The sequence below is a fragment of the Uloborus diversus genome, chromosome 1, assembly GCF_026930045.1.
Source record: "Uloborus diversus isolate 005 chromosome 1, Udiv.v.3.1, whole genome shotgun sequence".
Lineage (NCBI taxonomy): Eukaryota > Metazoa > Arthropoda > Arachnida > Araneae > Uloboridae > Uloborus > Uloborus diversus.
Genome location: NC_072731.1, coordinates 219,011,235 through 219,034,846, shown reverse-complemented (window position 1 = coordinate 219,034,846; position 23,612 = coordinate 219,011,235). Strand labels below are relative to the sequence as shown.

Genomic DNA, 23,612 nt, shown 5'->3' with positions numbered 1-23,612 from the left:
TACAATAAGGATTCCAGGCCTTTTTTCATTGCATGAATACAGTTTGCAGAAGCATAAGTACAAGTAGTGTGAAAAAAAAATGGCAAATGACACCTAACCACAGCATTTTGCTTTACAAAAGAAGTCCAGACAAACAAGCTAATGTGAAATTAATAACATCATTGTAGAGAAATGATATTTAATGAAAATGGAATTTTACAGTATTAAAAAAAAATCTTTGCTCTACAACAGACATGCAGTTTTAGTTTTCATGTTCTAATAGCGACGACCATAGCTGCTTCCTCCTCCACTGCTTCGATTTCGATAGCCGCTGCTGCCATATTGGGTGCCTCCTCCAAAGCCTTCTTGTTTACCTCTTCCATGGCCACCACCTTTTCCGCAGGGACGTGAAATGGGCGTCTTCTAGAAATTTCATGCAGTCAGTCTTTGAGGGTTTCCACAACATTTGTTTTCTCTGCAACTTCAACGAATCTGAAAGAGTAAATTATAAGTTGAAACATTGCAACTGCCAATATTACGGCAAACACTAAAACATTTTTTTCACTTTTTAATTTATTTATAAATCATTCACCAACTTATTTGGTTTAAATTGAAATGACAAAGTTTTAAAAATTTACCCACTATCTCAAAATGTTATTTGATACAATTTAGGAGAAATCATTCTTCAATTACAGTTGAATTTGATTCAAACAAACTGGCAGAAACAGATCTCATTATTTAAATAAGATATGCTATTCATTATTACAAATGAAAACAGTCGGAAAAAAACCGGAAAATTTCCGAAAAAAAACGGAAAAAAAAAGTTTTTTTCCGAAGGAGTAAATTTCCACTTCGGAAAAATTTTAAAAAATTAATTTTTTCAACTTTTCAGGGTTTTAATTGAAATTTTCCGCAAAAAGTGATTAGAAATTTCTTACGCTTGAATTCTGGTGTAATCCCCCCCCCCCCCGTTATATGTTAAAATACTGTCTAACATTAATACATTAATGCAAGTTGTATGACAATATAATTTGCATATAGATCAAAAATTGTTTAATAATACTTTTTGCAAAAAAGCTTAAACCAATAACAGGGATAGAAGTGACATTTGCCAACAAAAATATAGGAAAATATAGGAATTTTCTGAAAAAAATATAGGAATTCGATGGAAAATATAGGAATTTTCTGCAAACAATATAGGAATTTTTCGAAATAATATAGGAACATTTTGAAAATAAAAAAGAGGATATACAGGAATTTTTATAACAAGGCTGGCTAGTACTATGACATTTATTTTCAAAATGCAATACTACTATTTGATTAAAAACATGTAATAACACTACCTGACATAAGTGCAATACATATGCGTAAATAAGTCTAAAAATACAATTCTGCTTTGTTCTTATAATTTTAAGCACTTAAGCATCTTGTCTGATTCCATCCCGTGAATGACCAAATATGGCGACTATGTTTCACACGTAGCTGCTGGTCCGGTAGCTTTCCGGTTGGAAAAAAAATGATAGCTCCAGATTTACCCTATTATGTTGTTCGTATATTTATTTTGTGAATGAGCTGCTTTTGAGATGCGTAAATTTGTGAAGGGGCCGCAAAGCGGACCCAATTTGGGTCTGGAACAACCCCAAAGTGTGCATGTATTTCCAACTTCCTCAATTCCTTTAAAATCGGGAACAGCTTTGCGTATTCTTTTTTGCAAACTTGGCTGTGGGGTCTCTTCGGAGGCATTATTATTAAAATGAACTTTTAGTTGATACGCGAACTGCAGCACCTACATTCCACACAATTAAAACCAAAACAATCGAAGTTGAGATGAGCTATCCCGCAAGTAGCAATAATTGCAGCCGTAGCAAAATGCAAAGTTCCAAAAAAAAGAAAAAAAATCGTGCGTGTGGAGACCTGAAACGGTAAGTGGCCGGAGAGCCCTTCCTAGAATGACATCGTCAAAACCTACACAGCCCATGTGCCCATCATGATCGCCCAAGTTCATCGACGCCGAGTTCGAAAGTGAAGTTTTGAGGACTTGGGCAGGATCTTCATGGGCGCAGAATTGAGCTGCACAGATGAGCTAAAGTCGAACGCTGCTCCGCTCAGGAAGAAACACAGTGTAAGATAAAATGGCTTCTGGGCGTGGCTCGGGGAAAGACAGTAGCAAAAAGTCGGGAGAAAAGTTTAAAAAAAAAAGGAAGCAGAAACTGAAAATATAGGAATTATAGGAAAATAGGAACTTTTTCAGAAATATAGGAAAATATAGGAATATAGGAACGCTGCAATGCCTGCAATAACATTAGTGAAGAATTTATTTTCCTTCTTCATAAAACAAACAAGCATAACTTTAATCACAAAACTATGTTTCTGCTGACTGTGCGAACCAAATGTACAGGGTGCGGCAAAAAAAAAAAAAGTCGCAAGCAATTATTCATGAAATAAATTACCAAAACACAAAAAATAATATGAGAAGACCTTTAGCAATTAATAAAATTAATTGGTTTAAAACTGGCAGCCTTTTGCAGTAATACAGAGATGCAACTGCTTGTTGAAATTTTCATTCAAGGGCTCTGTGCAAGTCCTTTAATCAATCCTTATTCCCTATAAAGCAATTGGTTTAGAGAGTTCAATTTTATGTGTGTTTAGGGTAGATCTTTGACTCCAAAATAGGCCATACAGTGTAATAAATGGGATTGAGGTTGAGTGAGTAGAGTGTCCACTCTAAAGATATCATGTAAAAAACAATGTGCCTTGCACCACTCGTCTTTTTGGCCATATGAATCGGTGTGGAGTTAAAGGAAAATGTCCTGTCTACAATGCTGAAGTGCCCACATAAACATACTGAATACATCCACAGAAGTACAATAACTTCTAAACTGTCCTTCTGGTTCACTTTTTGATTCATTTTACGGCCCTCATTCACAAAAAACTAGAGATTTTTTGTCGCTTGTGCTGATTCCATCTCAGACCAAGGCTGATTTCGGATTTTGGTGATATCTAACACTCTTTAAGGTGCTTGGAGTGTCTACAGACCAAATCCTATGGTTCTGGGGGATGTGAGTCGGTTGAACGGTAAATCAATGAAAGGTATCTCTTCCAGAGTGAACTTGCGGCCTGTTTCAAAGGTTTCAGGCATTTTTGGAGTCATACGAATGCCTGACCTTTTTGGAACTCGTAAAACTTCCATTCAAGTTTTTATTTTCCCTTAGTCCCACTTATCGTTCACAAATTTCCATCTTACGAACAACTTCTCTCGTGGAAACCCAAGGATTTCATTGAACTCTTTTTACTTCCTTTTACAAAAAAGGAAGTATTGTATTCGCGAAAAAATTTTCACTCAAAAATCGCCCTTAATTTCCATTTTGCTCACCCCCAAATGAATGTTGAGTTTTTTTTTCGATTCGACCACATGCGGAAAAGTGCCTAAGAATGTATAGACACGCGAAATATCCATTTTGACCATCACCGAGGTAATTACAACGACTTTTCTCGTGACGTCTGTATGTATGTGCGTATGTATCTCGCATAACTCAAAAATGGTATGTCCTAGAAAGTTGAAATTTGGTACATAGACTCGTAGTGGGGTCTAGTTGTGCACCTCCCCTTTTGGTTGCTTTCGGATGTTCCTAAGGGGGTCTTTTGCACCTTTTTGGGGGGAAATCATTGTTAATTTCGATGTAAACTCAAGTGGCGTTATAATTTGTCGGACACTTGGCGATATATCGCCAGTCTTTTGGTCGCCAACTTGGCGAGAAATTTGGCGGAGTTTTTTTTTTTTTGGTTTCAATTTGGCCATTGTTGGTGATATTTAGAGAATAAATATTGAATCACATTAAAATAGCGAATAATGGGGAAATGACATTAAATTGGAGTAAAAGGAAGTCATGTGATGCACACATCAGCTCGTTTGGATTAACTGAAATATTCACTGTTCTTTTTTGTACACATTCCCGACTATCATTTCCAAGCCACTTGAAACGGCATGCCGTTTCAAATACTGTTTGTCGAGGGACAACTAGCAAACGAACTGTCATTCTACTTGTTTAAACTTAAAATAGCAGGTATTTTGTTTAAAATTGTAAGAAAACCGATAAACAATACATAGACTAGGTAATATATTATAAATAATTATTTTCTAATAAAGTGAGAAACAAAAATAAATTAGGCACTCATTACAATGAAATTACCTTTCTTCCATTGGATGATACAATTTTTGTCTGATTTATATATATATATATATATTTTTTTGCCGCAACCTGTATACTGCCGTGCTAAGCAAAAAAGGGGAATTCGCAGTTGTGCTCAAGTTGAGATATTGTATTTTAAAGTGTGGTTCTTCCCTATATTTAATTCAGATGTCTTTTTTTTTTTTTTAAGGATTTTTCAAAACAACAGTTCTTGATCAAATGACCCTAAAACATCTTATTTATTAAGTAAAATACAAGTACTGGTATAACTACTTTTACTACTGTGCTTAGCACGGTCGTATGAATCAACTGAAACTGTAGTTTTGGTTCAGCTTAAGAAACACCAATTTAGTTTTGATTTGGTCTGAGACAAGATTGGAAAAAATCAAAATTTAATAGCTTTCATTTTCAGACAGTAAAGTTACATTGTATTATTTTTCTTTCAAAAAAAATAGTGTTTGAAAGTTTAAAATTTCAATTAATACTTCAAGTTTCAAAGGCAATCTAAAATAGAAAATGTAATTGTTACGATTAGACACACATTATCCAATATTATTGGTTGAATGACGACTTGACTTATTTCTGGTGTTTGATCATGAAAGCTCTCAGTTATAAAACAAAAGGTTTTTTTTTTTTGTTCTAATTAATCAACTTTATGTGTATTTCTGTCAAGCAGTTGCGTGGATAGAATATATATTTCTTGATGCTTAACCCTGTATATGTTCCAAGAAACACAGAGCTATTAAGAAACCCTAATTTTATTCATAAAAAAAATCAAATTTTTCATTTTTTCCAATTTTTCCCGAAAAAAACGTTTTTTCCACCATTTCAAAATTTCTGGAAATTTTACATCTCTATTACTAATACAGTGACGTATCCAGGGGGCTTGACCCCCGCTGCTAAAAATTAGGTTGATCATTACCCCCCCTCTCCCCACATCATAACACACACATTTCATTGAACCGGATTAGTTTGAGGCAGGGTTCGTTGATTTAAATTTAAATGAAGTGATTTTTTAAAAAAAATCATTGATTTAAATCAATTGATTTTTTTTAACAAAATCATTATAAAAATAAAATCAACTGATTTTTATTAAATTAGTTTTGCATTTTTTAGAATGTGTGGCTCTAAATTAAACAATGCTGCATTATACAGTCTTAACACCAACTGGCAGAACTACATGGATCCCTCTTTCTGTGTGTGTAACAAGTTTTCAAACTCTTTATATATTGCTTTTACTCCAAAATTAGTTGTTACGAACAAAATAAAAATTTCCAGTTTTTCTCATACACCATGAAATATGTTATAGTCAAGAAAAGTAATTGTTTAACATATTACTGTACATTAAAAATGTAAATGATGGAAACCTTATCTTTTAGCAAAGCACAAAACAAAATCACATCTTATCTAAACATCATATCATATTGAAAACTCTTTATAAAATATTGAATATTTTAAGTACTTTCATTGGGGAATATATGCTGAATCGATTCAATAGTTCAGATTTTTTTTTTTTTTTTTTTTTTTTTTTTTGTCTTCTTCATCACAATTGAATTTCAGAACTTTTGTTGACTCCAAGCTGATAAACATAGAAAATGGCAAAATTTTAAGAATCTTTTTTTTCTAAGAAATATGAAAAGTATAATTCTAAGAAATAGTGGTATTACTGTTTCCTAGAATTATAGTTGAAGGATTGGTAATTGTAGGGGGGGGGCTGTACTAAATAATGAAACAAATACAATTTTTTTTAATCTTTTGAATGACTAGTAAGATTTTGTTTTGCATAGCAAAAACAAAATCTTACAATACAATAAGGATTCCAGGCATTTTTTCATTGGACCATGAATACACTTCGCAGGAAAATGAGTACAAGTAGTGTGAAAAAAAAAGTCAAATGATGCCTGACCACAGCATTTTGCTTTACAAAAGAAGTTCAGAAAACAAGCTCATGTGAAATTGATAACATTAATGCAGAGAAATGACATTTAATAAATATGGAATTTTACAGTATTAAAAAAATCTTAGCTCTTACATGCAGTTTTAGTCCTGTTCTAATCGAGACGAACATAGCTGCTTCCTCCTCCAGTGCTTCGATCTCGATAGCTGCCACCTCCACGACTGTAACCGCCACAACTGCCTCCATATCAGCTGCCTCCTCGTCCACCACACACAGGAAACAGGCGCATTCTAGAAATTTCATTCAGTCGGTCTTTGATGTTTCGAAAACATTTTTTTTCAGGAATTTCAACGAATCTGAAAGAGTAAATTATACATTGAAACATTGCAACTGCCAATATTAAGGCAAATGCTGAAACATTTTTTTTTTCATTTTTTACTTTATTTATTAATCATTCACCAACTTATTTGGTTTAAATTGAAGTGACAAAGTAAAATTCATAATTAAGCTTGTAATTTAAAATTTACCAACAATTTCAAAATTTACTTGATACACTTTTGAAGAAATCATTTTTCTTCAATTACAGTTGAATTTGATTTAGACTAACTGCCAAAAACAGATTTCGTTATTTAGAAGATATGCTTTACTAATACAGTGGCATATCCAGGGGGTGGTGGTTAACACCCCCCCCCCCCTTTGCCAACAAATTAAGTTGATCATTACCCACCCCCTACATTACCCACACATTTCATAGAACCAGATTAGTTTGAGGGGAAAAAATGCTTGATGGAAAAGGTTGAAAAAGCAATCTCGACATCTCATTTACTTTTATTTGAGCTGCTTAAAATCCACTTTTCATTAGTCACAGACCCAAACTAGATTATTTTTTTTTATTTGTGTAAAATTCCAATTTTAATTAAAAGTTTTTAAAGAAATATTTGATATTTTGCACATCTCGAATTACATGTATACTCCTGAATGGGTCACACAATATATTGTAAATATTTAACAACATAGCATATTTGGAGTGTAAGTCCAACACTACAGCAGAAATACCAAAGTGTTCGCGAGTAACGATCTGATGTTATTTCGTTACAAAGCATCATTTTTTGCTGCAATTAACGATAAGTAAGCTTATTTACAAATATGTTTTGCATAGCAAAAACAAACAAAAAGAAAATCTGACAATACAATAACAAGGTTCATACACTTGTGATTAAAAAAAAATTCCCAGACTTTTCCATGTTATTTTAGAAAATTCCAGGTTACTCGCTTCATTCAAAATTAAGTTTAAGTAACAATATTTTCAAAATAATCAAAATTGTTTAAAGTAGCAATGCATAAGAACTAAAACTTTTTCACTTGTAGATTTTTTAAAAAAAATCTTGGATTTTTAAACATTTTCTTTCACAATTTTTTTCTTTTTTTTTTTAAACGTTTAATTCAAAATTGTTTTCATTTCTTTATTACTTGTTCAAAACGAACTACTTTCAACTTATTTTGCAGTAATCGTGCAGCATTCTTAATCTGCTTTTGGTTTACAATTCTTTTTATTTTCTTATTAGTATGTAACACAAAACATATTGAGCAAAGTACAAAGCTATTTTTTAGTATAAATTATGATTAACTTGTTCTTCGATGGGCATACCATATAATGCACAATAACAAAAATCAACATTCGTCGATCATAGGCTGATGCTTTTTTTTTCTCTCTTTTGCATATAAAGGATGCTTACATTAAAATTGAAAATTCTTTTGTAGAAAATATTTAATTTATAAAAATTCATAATTAATTCCACATTTATTTTCAATAGTTGAGATAAACATCCATTAATGTTTCTAGAAATTTATGTCTACTTTCATCTTGCTAACGACCAAATATGGCAACTAAGTAAAAATTTTAAGATAATAAGTATAGTTTTGAATTTGTAGCATAAAAGTAGTTATAAATAATTAATAATCTTTTAAAAACTACAATTAAAACAAAATAGTCAGTTTTTAGCACGTAAGCGTCTAAATCAATTAGAATAAAAAAATGTTTGAGATAAAATTTTCATTTTTTCAGAAAATAATTACAAATTATCCGGAAAATAAAGGGCACATTTTACAATGTTAACAATAAGTTGCATTGCAACAAACATCCAATGCTGTTTTCGGAAGCTTGGGCACTTAATAAGTCTTGTGTACTGCCGTCTTAGACATGACCAAATACTGCGACTACAACAAAAATTAATAAATATTTTTCTGAATTTGTAGCATAAAAACAATTTAAAATCTTCATGAAAATGGGGTAATAAGGATAAGATAAAGTTTTAAACACAAAATTTTTCATTTTCAAGAAATTTACATATTTTAAATAATATTTAAAAACAATTCGTAACACATATAGCGTAGTTTTCATAAGTTTGCAGAAAAAGAAAGAATCCAATTCTTCTTTGTTTTTGGTGTTTAAGCATTGTGTCTACTTCCAGCTTATGAATGGCCAAAAATGGCGACAATGTTTCACACTTAGTTGAAAAGACGAATAAAAAACGATTTTCCAGATCAACCCTACCACAGGGTGGCGACAGGAACTGTGAAAAAAAGTTCCCTGACTTTTCCCTGATTAAGTTCACCAAATTTCCCTGATTTACGTTACTAATAATAATATGATTGTTTTTTCTTTGCTCTACTTGAAATCCATTGTATGTTTGTATAAAATGCAGTATTTTAAACGTTTTAAGTTGTGTAAAGTTGTTGAACTAAAGATATATTTTTAAAAGATGCTACATTTTAATAAAATGGTTTAAAAAACATATCAAGTCAATTTTTTGGGGGGGGAAAACCCTACAAAACAGTACATTAAATTTTTCTACAACGGAAAGATTAGAGAAAATTTAAAAAAAAAATACTTTACTTCCAGTATAGTGCCTAGAAAGAATAGTGTGCCGATCGGCGATTTTTCCCCTTCGATTCTTGAAGACAAAATGTATGAAAACCGCTAGAGGGCAGTGCGGTCGAGGTGTACGTTCAATTTCGCGGCGTTTACATTAGTAGACGCGGGATTTTGTTACAATTCAGTTCCGCGTTTCTCTTTTTTACCTTTATTTCGTGAATATTTCATGAAACAGCGTTTAAGGCTTTTAATGGAGGCATCTAAGTTTAATATTAGAAGAAGTAAAGCTTCATCTTGTTTCGTACCAGGGTGCAAAAGTGGATACAAAACACGCAAAGAAAAAGTTTTGCTTTTTAAAGCTCCAGCAGATGAAGAAAAACTAAAGTAGAATTTGTTAATTCCCAGGTTAGATCAAGTTTTTGATAAATATTGCTCAATTTGTGCTCTGCATTTCGAAAAACATTTTATTGAAACGCATTATAAGCATATTATAAACGGTGAGGAAGTTTTGGTTCCTCGAGGAAGACCTTTTTTGAAAGATGAGGCAATTCCGACAATTTTCCCAAATCTGCCAATATACTTTACTAAAAAATTACCGAAGAAAAGGTACATCAGGAATTATGCAGTTAAGAAAAATGTTCCCTGTTTGAAAAAAATAAAACTTGATCTTTCCACAGATGAAACTGAAATAACCACGTATAAATCTATTATAGATGAAATTGTTCATATTAATTTGCCTAACGAATATTGGGCTTGTATAAAATTTAAAAAATCTCCAAATAGTGTAGTTTTTGTATATAATGAAAATTATGTGGAAAATAATATTGACGATAAAAAGATCATTATTGAAGTAGAAGAAAATTTACAAATCAATGTTACTATTTTAGTCAAAGGTGTAAAAGATTATCCTGTTCTTAAATCAGTATCAGATGTCAGAAAACTTTTTATTGACGTTGACGCTAGAATCGTGTGCAATGGGATGGGTACATCAGAGGAATTCAAATTTGTGTTGCCTGTAATGAAACGAACTGAATATTTTGCTGATGGTTCATCTTTAAGACACTGTAAATGTCAAGGTTTTGTATTGAGTGAAAAATTAAGTCGTATTTTTTGTAAAAAGAAACGTAAATATTTGTTGACACAGAGAGTTCTGAAAAACAAAAAAAAAATATAGCAAATTTACCAAGAAGTAAGGTTGCGAAAAAATTAAAAACATGCATCAAGTAACTTACCGTCTGAAGAAAAAATCAATGGATTTATCAAACAAATTAAAAATTAAGGAAATTAAAGGGGGTAGGGAGATTTAGAAGCTGAGCTTCCTTTTAAAAGAACATTTAAAAGATATCATAAGCAATGTTAGACAAAGGAGAGGGACGAGGAGGTTCCCCATTTTTTTTTTTTTTTAATTTTTAAGGATACATTTCTTTTGTTGTTTTACATATGAGATAAAAGATAAAGATACATAAATACTTTTTTTTGACAGTGATAGCGTCAGATTCAAAAACTACTTCTATTTCGAGAATTATCGACAAAAAAAACCGTTTGCTGACAGGTTCTAAAGAACGTTGTAAAAATAAGCAAACTAGCAGTTTGACGTTGATGAGTATACCGAAAATTCAACAAATAATCAAGCCAGCTGTTTCCCAATTGCAGTTATTTGCAAATTAGTATATAGTTATATATGTGATCGGAGCAAGTGGCCCTATTATTTTTTTAATGTAAGGAAAGTCCTTGAAAATTAAAAAAAAAAAAAAAAAAAAACAGGTCGGAGTCGCTTGAAAATCTACCGACTCCGACTGAGAAGCCCTGATAATTTTAATTAGCTTCAAGAATTTAGAAGAAGTTTTATTTTGTAACTAGCGGTACCCGCACGACCTTTGCCCGAAGGAGAAAATTAAAAGGTCATTTGATTAGCCTGTATATTTACAAATAATGGATGATGAATTTCTCGCCAATTGGCTATGTTCATTCGCTCTTCCCATGTTACGATTCCACGTCAGGATAATTTCGTAATTTACTCGTCCATCTTATGATAATTCTGCTTCGGAAACTGTTTTTAAAATTTAAAAATAAAAAAAGAACAAAGTCGAAATTTTGAAAACTCTCTTCGAGGTGCACATCCCCATGCTACAAACTAACTTTGTACTAAATTTCATGAAAATCGGCCGAACGGTATAGGCGCCGTGCGCGTCACAGGGATCCAGACAGAATTTCGGACAGAAATCCAGACAGAGAGACTCAGCTTTATTATTAGTAGAGAAATAAGAGACGCGCTGTTATTGAATACTTAGGGGCCATTCATTAATTACGTAAGGATGATTTTGGCAATTATTGACCCTCCTCCCCCATGTAAGGGTATGTAAGAATTTTCACCCCCTCTCCCCATTCTTATGTAAGATTCCATTTCGTTTTTCAAAATGATAAAATAACAAATCTTGAATCGTTACATCACGGGAATCGTTATTAAATTCACATTATTAAATTAAACCTTTTACGTAAAGAAATAGTTACTGAAAAGAATCTAAACTGATTGTTTTTTCGACTTTTTTTTTGATGTAATATTAATTACAAATAAAACATGCCGTACGCAATGCGACTCCTTTATTATATTTTACACTATAAATTCTTTGTAAAACAAATAAAAAAACATCTTATCCTAACACGTTTCTTACCTTCCAGACGCAAATGGATCATAATCTCTGCCAAATCACTTGACCGCGCAATTCCTTATGTGAAATATCGACTTGGAAAATATTATGTAAGAATGAGTTTGACCCTCCCCCAAGTAAGGGTATGTAGAGGCTTTCCCAACCCCCCTCCCCCTCATGACCCTTACGTATTTAAGGAATGGACCCTTATAGTCTACTATTTTCATTGAAGCAAGGTAGTTTTATAATAAGGTAATTTTATATGCTTCAAAAAATAAACAAACACCCATGTAACAATTAGCATTTATTACAGAATTTGTCTTTTGCGCAGAAATAAATTTAATCCGAAAAACGGGGCTTTAAAACTGCGAAATCAGCATGCAATCGCTGATTTAAAACGAGTCTGATTGAGGAGCATAACGTACTACTCGAGTGCAGCGCCACCTGGATTTTCCTCAGATCTGACCTCATTTTTTCCCCGCCGATCGGCACACTACTCTTTCTAGGCACTATACTTCCAGAAACCACTCAGCATAAGAATTAAACTATTAAAATTACTCTTAAAAACATATGTGTATTTATGATAGAACTAAAAAGTAATTGAAATTATTTTGGACTAAGTTTTCAAACAGTATAATAATTGTTGCAAGAATAACAAGTAATAGTGAAAGAATAGAAGTAATGTAGATATTCTTACACAACTAATTGACATATTTATGCGAAACAAATGAAACCATTTGACATCCATTCATAGGCAGCTTTTCTCTAATCAAGAACATAGGTTTTAATGAATGAAAACAGCATTTTAACAATGAAAAAATAAAGATATTTACTTAAATACAAGAGTTAACTCTATTTCAAATGATTTCACTATGTAACGAAAAAAAAATCTTAGATTGCTTTTGTAACAAACAACTTTGAAATGCAAGGGAAAAAAAAGAAAAAGCAATTAGTTAATTTTAAAATATATAAAAGAAAAATACAACTTGGTTATAAAATTAAAGAATCATTTAAGTCTGAAGAAAAGAAAACCTTTATAATCTGCGGTGACAACAAATAGTATAACGGCAAAAAACAAAGTTTTTTTGATTGAAAGTTCAATTATAGCAATTAATTTTAAAACGCGAAGAAGTAATAACTTTTAAGATTTTAAGGTCTTAATTCAAAAACCAAAGATTTCTTCTTGAAATCGTGATTACAGTAGGATAATTACTTCGAGACAATGGAATAAAGGCAAAGGAGCTAAGGCATTAATGAAGGTTTCCTCTTTGCCTGTATGGTTGTTTATTTTAAGTAGCATTGAAAGCGTAAAAGGAAATTTCAAGCTAGGTAAAATAAACAACCTAACAGACAAAGAAGCAATCTTAGGAAGTTCATACTGTGGTTAATAAGTAAGATTCAATACTTTAGACATGGAGGAAAAAAGATGCACAAATATGCAGCAGGCGTATAATCACACCTCATTTATTTTAATTTTTTTTTTGAACAGATAATTCGCGGAAAGTGCGTAGGGAATTAGAGTACTTAATTTTGTAAAGCAAAAAAATTTTTTTTCCTTCATAAAATCAATTTTCCCTGATTTTTTGTAATTTTTTTCAAAATTCCCTGACTTTTCCCTGATCTCCCTGATCTGTCGCCACCCTGTACCATCAGCAGGCTTGTGTGCTTCAGACGCAGTAAATTATCTCCTCCCCTGAAGAGCTTGTGCATAATTCCTGTTCACCCTAGAAATTTTTTCCTTGGGAACTATTGAGGGGCAAAAATGGAGTCCACGGAATTTGTTTTGGGTCAATTTCTTTTTATTGCTAGTGTCATTTAGCCTCAAAACTTTTACAATTTTTTTCAGGAAACATCAATAAAAACGAAGATTAGATCTCATGGTAATAACTTCCCCTGGAAAAAATTATTTAAAAAAATGGGGGAGGGGAGGCAAAATTGAAAATTTCCCGGGACGTTTCCCTAACATTTTTAATTGTTATTTTCCCTGACAATTCCAGGTTTGACATTTTTAACTATGTCATTTCCCCTGACAATTCCAGGTTTTCCCGATTTAGTTCATTCGATGGATTGCCTTTGATCCCAGTCAGTTGGGACAAACGATGTTGTACTGAATAATCAAAAAAATGCAAATTTTTTTTTATCTTTTGAGCCACTAGTCAGATTTTGTTTTGCATAACAAAAACAAATTCTGACAATACAATAAGGATTCCCGGCATTTTTTCATTCGATTATGAATACAGTTTGCAGGAGCATGAGTACAAGTAGCATGAAAACAAAAATGGCAAATGATGCCTGAAGATAGCATTTTGCTTTACAAAAGAAGTCCAGACAAATAAGCTAATGTGAAATTAATAACATCAATGTAGAGAAATGTCATTTAACAAATATGGAAATTGACAGTATTAAAAAAATCGTTGCTCTTACAGAGATGCAGTTTAGGCCTCATGCTCTAATAGTGACAACCATGGCTGCTTCCTCCTCCACTGCTTCGATCTCTGCTGCTGCCACCTCTACCACCTTCACGACTGTAACCGCCATATCGGCTGCCTCCTCCAAATCCTCCTCAGCCTCCTTGTCCACGGCCACCACTTTTCCGCAGGGAAGTGAAATAGGCGTTCTAGAAATTTCATGCAGTCCATCTTTGATGGTTTCAACATTTGTTTTCTCAGGAACTTGAACAAATCTGAAAGAGTTAATTATAAATTGAAACATTGCAACTGCCAATATTAAGGTAAATGCTGGAACATTTATTTTTTATTATTTATTTGCTTATTTTCAATAATTCACCAACTTATTAGGTTTAAATTGGAGTGACAAAGTTAAAATTCATAATTAAGCTTATAGTTTAAAATTTATCTACAATGTTAGTTTAGCTACTTTTGCTATTTTAATGGTGTTTAAGTGGCAGTTTATACATGTTACGTTTACATTTCGAACAGACACATCCATCCCTAAAACAGGCTTTGTTTTTTATTTTTGTTTTTGTTTTTTTTTGGGGGGGGGGGACTTGTAAGTTTGTCTTTTGGCAAACTTTGACAACTTTTAAGAAATCACTTCATTAAATTGTTTAACCTCTAATACAGGATGGCGACAGAAACTGGAAAAAAAAGTTCCCTGACTTCTCCCTGATTAAGTTCACCCAATTACCCTGATTTACCTTACCAATGATAATGGTTTCCTTTCTTTACCCTACCTGAAAAGCATTGCATATTAAATAAAATGCAGTGTTTAAAATGGTTAAAGCTGTTAATTAAAAATACATTTTGAAAAGATGAATCATTTTTTGGTAAAAATAGTATATTAAATTATCGACAGAGAAATATTATCGGAAATCTAAAACAAATACTTTACTTTCAGGAACCAGTCAACATAAGAATTCTAAGAAATTATTAAAACTACTCTAAAACACATCTAATCACGATAAAACTAAAAAATTTTAATGGAAATAATCTTGAACTGAATTGTCAAGCAGTATAATTGTTGCTGCAAGAATAAGAAGTGATAGTTAAAGTATAGAAGAAATGTAGTTTTACTTACATAAATAACAGGGTTGGTAAAAAAAGTTTTTTTTTTCAAAAAAACCAAAGAAAAACTTTTTTTGGTTTAAACCAGGTTTTTTTTGGTTTAAACCGGGTTTTTTTGGTTTAAATACTATTTGCGAGAAAAACAATTAATTTTCGGAAGGTAATTAAGGTTCCATGTAATTAACAGTTATTCAATAGTCACATTATACCTAATTTCATGATTAATTAAAGAGATTAGAACAAAATCTTGTAACTTAATTAAATAATTAAAATAGCCTTCTGCGGGGAAATATTGATTGAAATGTTTGACTTGGTTAACCAGGGTGGCGACAGGAACTGTGAAAAAAAGTTCCCTGACTTTTCCCTGATTTCCCTGATTAAGTTCACCAAATTTCCCTGATTTACGTTACCAATGATAATGGTTTTCTTTCTTTGCTCTACTTGAAATTCATTGTATATTTGTATAAAATGCAGTATTTTTAACGTTTTAAGTTGTGTAAAGTTGTTGAACTAAAGATATATTTTCAAAAGATGTTACTTTTTTAATAAAATGGTTAAAAAAATGTATCAAGTCATTTTTTTGGGGGGGGGGGGACCTACAAAACAGCATATTACATTTTTCTAAAATGGAAAGATTAATGAAAATTTATAAAAAAAAATACTTCACTTCCAGAAACCACTTAGCATAAGAATTTTAAGAAACTATTAAAATTACTCTTAAAAACATATGTGTATTTAAGAACTAAAAAGTAATTAAAATTATTTTGAACTAAGTTTCCAAACAGTATAATAATTGTTGTAAGAATCACAAGTAATAGTGAAACAATAGAAGTAATGTAGTTATTCTTATATAAGTAATTGACATAGGTATTTATGCAAAACAGATGAAACCATTTGACATCCATTCATAGGGAGCTTTTCTCTAATCAAGAACATAGGTTTTAATGAATGAATACAGCATTTTAACAAAACAAAAAAAAATATTTACTTAAGTACACAAGTTAACTCTAAAATTATTTCAGTATGTAACGAAAAAAAATCTTAGATTGCTTTTGTAACAAACATTTTTGAAATGCAAGAAAAAAAAAAGCAATTAGTTAATTTCAAAACATATAAAAGAATACAACTTGGTTATAAAGAATCACTTAAGTCTGAAGAAAAGAAAACCTTTATATTCTGCGATGACAACAAATAGTATGAAGGCAAAAAACAAAGTTATTTTAATTCAAAGTTCAATTTTAGCAATTAAATTGAAAATGCAAAGAAATGATAACTTTTAAGCTTTTATAGTATTAATTGAAAAACCAAAGATTTCTTCTTGAGATCGTGATTACAGTACGCTAATTACTTCAAGACAATGGAATAAAGGCAAAGAAGCTAATGCATTAATGAAGGCTTCCTCTTTGCATGTATGGTTGTTTATTTTACGTAGCATTGAAAGCGTAAAAGGAAATTTCAAGCTAAGGAAAATAAACCTAACAGACACAGAACCAATCTTAGGAAGTCCATCCTGTGGTTAATAAGTAAGATTCAATACTTTGACGTTGAGGAAAAAGGATGCACAAATAATGCGGCAGTGTATAATCACACGTCATTAATTTTGCTTTTTTTTTTGAACAGATAATTGGCGGAAAATGCGTAGGGAATTAGAGTACTTAATTTTGTAAAGCAAAAAAAAAAATTTTTCTTCATAAAATAAATTTTCCCTGATTTTTTGTTATTTTTTCAAAATTCCCTGATATTTCCCTGACTTTTCCCTGATTAATAAAGTTCCCTGACTTTTCCCTGATCTCCCTGATCTGTCGCCACCCTGTTAACATATTAGTATGCATGTATATATAGACCCTTTATGATACGATTCAAAAAGTGGTTGTGATGTGGGTTAAGATAAAATAGAATGAAGATCCAAGAAAAAAACTTTATAAAACCAACATAATATGAATAATTATCGAATAAAGGTAAAAGTTATATTTTTAAGCATAATCTTTTCAAAAGAACAATTTTCATATTTTTTCTTTCTGATCTTACATAATGCTGATTTTTATATACACAATGTCGCAAATATTGAAGTAAAGCAAAATGTACAACAGTACAAGTACATGATTGAACAGTCAAAAAATCGATTGCTGTTGTACTGACAAAGTTTTAAACAAGAAGTTCTGTCTAGAACTATACGAGCCTACTTTCCCGTATGCCCATACTACTTTCTAGTACCTGATAAATATTCTCAAAAATAGCGCAAATCGCAAATTGTTTCAAACATATTTATTTAATATTTTAAGCTAATTTCTAGGAAAAAAATATTCTTCACTCATCTAAAAAAAATTAGATGCGTAAAAAATAAAAAACTAAATAAATAAAATTTTTTAAAAAATACGAACAAATAAAATAGCAGCACCTTTTAAACAAAGCAGCTAATGCACTTTTTTCCATTAAAAAAAATCTTTAACAGCTTTCAAAACAAAAAAATACTAATTAAAATTAATAAGCTCATTAAAATAAATACATCATATCAAAAAAAAAAATCATTTCTTTTTCCCCTGTTGCCAAAAATAATTTTTTTAATTAATTAATGCACTTACCAAAATAAATAAAAACAATAAAATGTCAACTTAAAGAAATACTTTTCATTGTCGAAAAAAAAAATAATCGTCTGCGCATATCTTTATGTAGAAACATAAATGACTTCGAGTTTATTCCCCGAAACAAAACCCGTGAAAACAAAAAAAAGTCATATCAACAATAATTATTTCGCAGTTAAAACCATAGCTGCGGAGTCGGAGTCAATCTCATTTTGAGATAAAGTCGGAGTCGAATATCCAAGAATCGAATTCAGTCATTTGTCCTCTGTGTATAAATTTTTGCCAAAGCTACGAAGTAAGAATCGAAGTCGGGGAGTCGGAGTCCGATTAATTATCGGGCACAGGAGTAGGAGTCGGAGTCAGGTGACCTTAATTCTCAGAGTCGGAGTCTGGAGTTTGGCGGCAAAAGCTATTTCCAACAAAATTTGTTTGAAGTAAATCCGCCTTCAAGTACGGAATCTACATTGACTTTCAGTTTCCCCGTAGGCGCTAATGTTAAGGGATTTGAACTGTTCAAAATTGAACGGAAAATTGTTCAAATCAAAAATATATTTTATGTACAAGTTTTTTATCAAAAGCTTTTTCCTACAAAGTTTGTTTGAAGCAAATTCGCCTCGCAGTTCGGAATTGCCTTCAATTTCCCCGTAGGCGATAATGTTAAGTTTTTTTGAGCTGTTCAAAATTGAACAAAAAATAGTTCAAATCAAAAAGTAAAATATGAGAATGAGGTGTCCTCGCCGAGATCTTTCGAAAAAAAAAAGTTTGTTCGAATCAGACTATTCATTCAAAAGTTATTAGGAGGGGACAGACAGACCGACAGACATTTTCCCCCATCTCAATACCTACTTTCCAATATTTAATTTTTCGATATTTATTTAATTGTTTTATTTATTTTTAACTTTTTTGTTTTTTGCGATATTTTTACGATGCATTAAGCCTTCTTTCATGCTTTTTTTCTTCTTTTTCTGACTTTTACTGGGAAAGTAGTCTAAAAAAAGTGCTGCTCTATATTCAAATCAGTTTTTATTTTGGAAACGATATTCACTATTGCTAAAACAAAGAACCAAATCAAAAATACAAAAATTGGTGTAACATGGCTTAAATTACAGCCTATTTACTGGCATACATGTTGCATCCAGCATTGAAGTTTAAAAAACATTAAATGCAAACTCTTTAGAACAAACAAATGTGTAGCAAATTCTATTTCAGGAAAATTTTTTAGCCAAAAACGTTATATACGTGAAGTATAAACTATTTTTTAAAATTTGATTCAAAAAATATTATTTGTGTTCACCTGCAGAACAAATCTTAATTTTTAGGTGCAAACAATTAAGTTATACTCTTGATTACCTTACAAGTCAAAGTTAAAATTCCAGTAAAGTGCAAATAAATGGGCAAAAATGTCACACCCCTGCAACAGGAGTGAGTAATATAATGGATTGCATCTACAATAAAAGATTCAATCCTTAGTAAATCTTAACTAATCATGCAAATTAAGCATAATGATGGAAGTTGACTGAAATCTGCTTTATGGCACATATATGAAATAAAAAATATATTAATATTTTTTTTCGATTAAAGCTTGTAATACATTTTGAAGAAGCAACTTTGCAATTTTAGTATTTATCTCTGCAACTTAGCATAAATGGAGTTTTACATTTTTCAATATGTGTGGGAAAATCAATGTAAACCTGTAAGATGGTTTTTTTTTTTTTTTTTTGGCTTTTTTTTTTAAAAAAAACATTTAAAAAAAACACATGGTTTTTTTTTTTTTAAACCAATTGGTTTAAACCAAACAACCCTGGTAAATAATACTGCCGTGTGCAGGTAACTGGCATTATCTACAGAAATTAGTTTGAGATATTTGAAGAATTGTGTGGTGGATCAGGAAAATGTTGGAATTAGACCTTTTTTTCGCACCTCCTTTTCAGCGAAACCCAAATAAGCGAGTATGTACAATAAAGATAACGTACAATAGATAACAAAAATCTGATAGTAAGTTTGAGTAATAAAATGTCCACTATGTTACATTAATTTTACAAATTCAAATTTAAAAAAAAAAATCTAAATTACATATTAAGTAGTAATTTTAAAGTTACTTTGCTTTTGTATTACTATTTTAACTGTTATTTTATGTTTAGGTTTAGAAAAAAAATTTTAACTACTTATTTGTCCACTCTGTTACACTTCTTGTGTAACAGAGTGGACAATATTTATGGAAATAGTAAACAAGTCCCATTTGCTATTGATGTTTTTCAAAAAGCTTAGTTTGATAAATTTATAGAAAACTTGAATTAAATACTAAATTTTAAAAAATGAAACACTGTCTATCCATTTTCTCCGATTAAACATAAAGATTACTTCTATCTTCAATAATAGAATCCTCTGTTACAGATATGTCCCCTCTGTTACAGGAATGTTTTAACCGATCCGATAGTAATTTTTTTTTTTTTTAAATATATACTTACACACATTTCCTTTACACAGTGCAAGGTTCTGCTGTGGCAGTTCTTTTAAAAGAATCCCTTTAAAAAAAGAAAAATATACATTTCAGAATTTTTGACAACAGTAGATGGTTATAAACACCAACAAAAGGGTAAAGATATTAATTTACAAACACCGAATACTTAGTAAAACAAACACCTCCAAATAATGAATTTTATAAAATTCCTACCTGAATCTGGTATTATAAAAGATGGCTTAACATTTCTCTTAAAAAATATTATAACTATGGACTTAGCTATGGACATCATAATTCGCTTAGAAGCACCACGAGTATTTTTAGAATATTTGCACACCCCTATAGATCTAACGTATCCTTCTCAGATCACAGGACCTTTCAATCTTTCCTTGAAAATAAATCCAATAATATAAATCAAAGCTAATAATCATACTACTGTCTGAAATGAAAAAAAAAAAAAGATGACATAGCCTAACTATAATTTCATTTTTGGAAAAAAGTACAATTTTTATTAGCTTACATTATTTTAAAGCAATCAAGTAACCCAAACAAAAGAATTACTTTAATTACAGCTAAATATTTTTCACTTAAAAATTCAACAAGCTGTTACGAAATACATTTCAATGTTACGAAGGAATCATAAGCTATTGTATGAATCTTGTCTTTGCTTCATTTTTTTTTTTTTTTTTTTGAAAAATAATGTTAAGCTAATAAATAACCAAATTTTAACCACATAAAAGTCTTAATGAATTCAAAGCAAAAAATTAACAATCCTATAACATTTTTGATTCATAAACAATGCAATGAAGTGTTGCACATTAATTAGATAAAAATGCTCTTTTAAATATTACTGCAAAAAAAGCATAATTAATTGTTCTTACAAACTGATTAGCAAAGTCTAACCTAACAATCTCATCTTAATAATAAAAGTTAAACTTACAATTTGGATGGAACCAAACACAGAGAACTAATTGACATATTTCTCAACCAGTGGCCTGCAGAAAAATCTAAGTGGTCCGTGAACTTCATAGTTATCATAGTTCCAAATTTTATATCTAACTTTTTTAAAATTTGCTGAGGCTATCCATGTAACTTTCCTTAGTTATCTTGGACAAAATGGAAATTAATTCATTTTTCTAACATTTTGGAAACAAGTTCTAGATTACAACATAAAATATACTTGAGATCATTAAAAATAAAAAATATATATTCTTACGAATCTTGTGCAATCCTTAATGAAACACCTACAATTGTTACATAGTACTCAGCAGGGTTTGCACTATGGGAAAAGGTAAGGTGAGATTTCCCACCTTGTCCCGTTACAACAAATTACAGGTGACCGAAAAATTTGTTCATTGAAGCATGAGTTTGTTGTAATTGAATTCAAGCAAAGAAATGGGAATTAAATCAGATATCAGAATAGAAAACTATTTCTTTAAATTTTTTGTTTTATTGGTATTTGTTGTAACAAGATTAACACTAATATTCAAATTATAATTTAATTACTACATTCAGAAAACATAACTTGTTTCTTAAAATTAATTTTTTTTGAGGGGGGGGATTGTGAAAGATTAATATCTTGCAATTGCAGATTGTGAAAGATCTGCAATTGCAAGATTAAAATGCATTAAACATTAAAGTTTCACTTTCAAAAAAATTGTAGCATCCTCAGGCAAACAAGTATATTGGTTTATTCTACATACGTTATATTGAAGATTTTTCTCTAGAACACAAATGGGCCTCTTACAACCTCAAAAATAATGAATTCTAACGAAAATATTTTTCATTTTTAATGATGTACGTATGCTTGAAACCTTTAATTTTAATAGCAAAACTAACTTGACAGAGAAAATTTGTTTTAGCTGTCATATTTAAGTAAACACTGTATTGAGAGAGTAACTGTATTTCAAAGCAGAGTTCAAAAAAAAAAAAAAGTTAAAATTAATGTTTGCACCCGAGACATCAGATTTGTCTAGAAGGTACCAAATCTTAAACAGAGGTGAAAGGAAAGAGAAAAATTTTGCAGCAGCAGTTATAATTGTTCCTACCTGATTTATTACCATCATACAAGGTTCAAAATTCTATATTTTGAGAGAGGTTGATCAGAAAAAAAAAAAGAAAATTCAGACTAACATTTTAGTACAACACAATTTAATAAATTTCAATTCCAAACCCAGCAAAAACTTCCAGTAGAAAATAAGTAGTTGTATACAAAATAGTTTTTTGCTGAGTTATGTTAGGGAAAAACTTTTGATTTTTGCTTGTGTAATTTTATCCTCTCCCTTTAAAAAAAAAACAAGTCAAAAGAATAAATTGCTTTGTGTGAATGCTTACTGCCTATTGTTCTCTAAGCTTAAGTACTTCAGAAAAATGATAAACCGAAGTCACAGGAAAAAAGAATGCTGTACTATTACACTAAAAATAAATATCTACTATTCATATATATATATAAACACCCTAAAAATTAGCCAAATACTGTATTTTAGAACGAAAAAATTAAGGTATATCTTAAATATTAAAATCAGGGAGTTCATTACTCATGCATTTTTTTACCAAAAATGTTCAACAAACTAATAAAAAATACAAATTATTTTAAGCTTTTCAAATTTCATTTAACTTTTGACCCCATTTCAGTAAACATTTGCTTGTTTTGCAAATGAACAAAAATTTGACTTGTTTAAAAGCAAAGTTTATCAAAAATAATCAACTTTACAAAACTCAATTTATTACGTCAACAATATCCCTGATTTCCTTTGAAAATGCGTACTACACCACTATTAAGTTTAACTTCACCAGCACTATTAGTTGTCCTTTAAAAAATATAACAGTAAAAAAATTTAAGGATTTTAAGCCTTTTCCCCCTTAATGTCATCATTTAAATTGAGACAATTATAGTTTTTTTTTTTTTTTTATTATTTAAAGAAAAATTAGCACATTTTCTGTTTGCCTTCATCGCCAAAAGTTATCAAATGATAAAGTGTGGTCAAAAAAGGAGCGATAGTGGAGTCTAGAAAAATTTTCTTAAGATGATCCTCATAGTTTTCTAAAACTATAAGGAAGCTCAACCCTCCAGGAAAAACTAAATATCTTTTAATAATTTTCCAGCTTTAGATTATGTTTTCAGCAAAAAAAATTCAGAGAACGGCAAGCGAAAGTTTACGGATCACAAACACTCCAAGATCTAAAGCAGCCACATGTGCCTTTCATTTTCCCTGTGTACAATAATTATAATTCTTTTATTATGAAAACATTTTTCAGACAAAAACATCACATTAGAGAGTAATCTGAAACCTCATGCTGTGAACCAGATAAAATGATTTAACAAAATTTGTGTAAAAGTTAAAAAATGAAGAAAAATAAAATTAAAATAGACCCCTATTTTCCCCTTTGAAAATAAAAACAAAAAAGAGGGGTGCAAAAGAAATTCAAAATATGAGTTTGATCGTTCATTGTGTC

General features: G+C 30.7%; 1 long non-coding RNA gene across 1 annotated transcript; it reads right to left on the bottom strand.

The window, feature by feature from the left end:
• Nucleotides 1-173: 173 nt before the first annotated feature.
• LOC129234168 (uncharacterized) lies at nt 174-21,715 on the bottom strand. Its single transcript, XR_008581533.1, has 4 exons — nt 20,164-21,715; nt 14,014-14,272; nt 6,202-6,422; nt 174-471 (listed from the first exon to the last, which is right to left on the bottom strand). It is a non-coding gene; the product is annotated as an uncharacterized LOC129234168 (long non-coding RNA).
• Nucleotides 21,716-23,612: the final 1,897 nt, after the last annotated feature.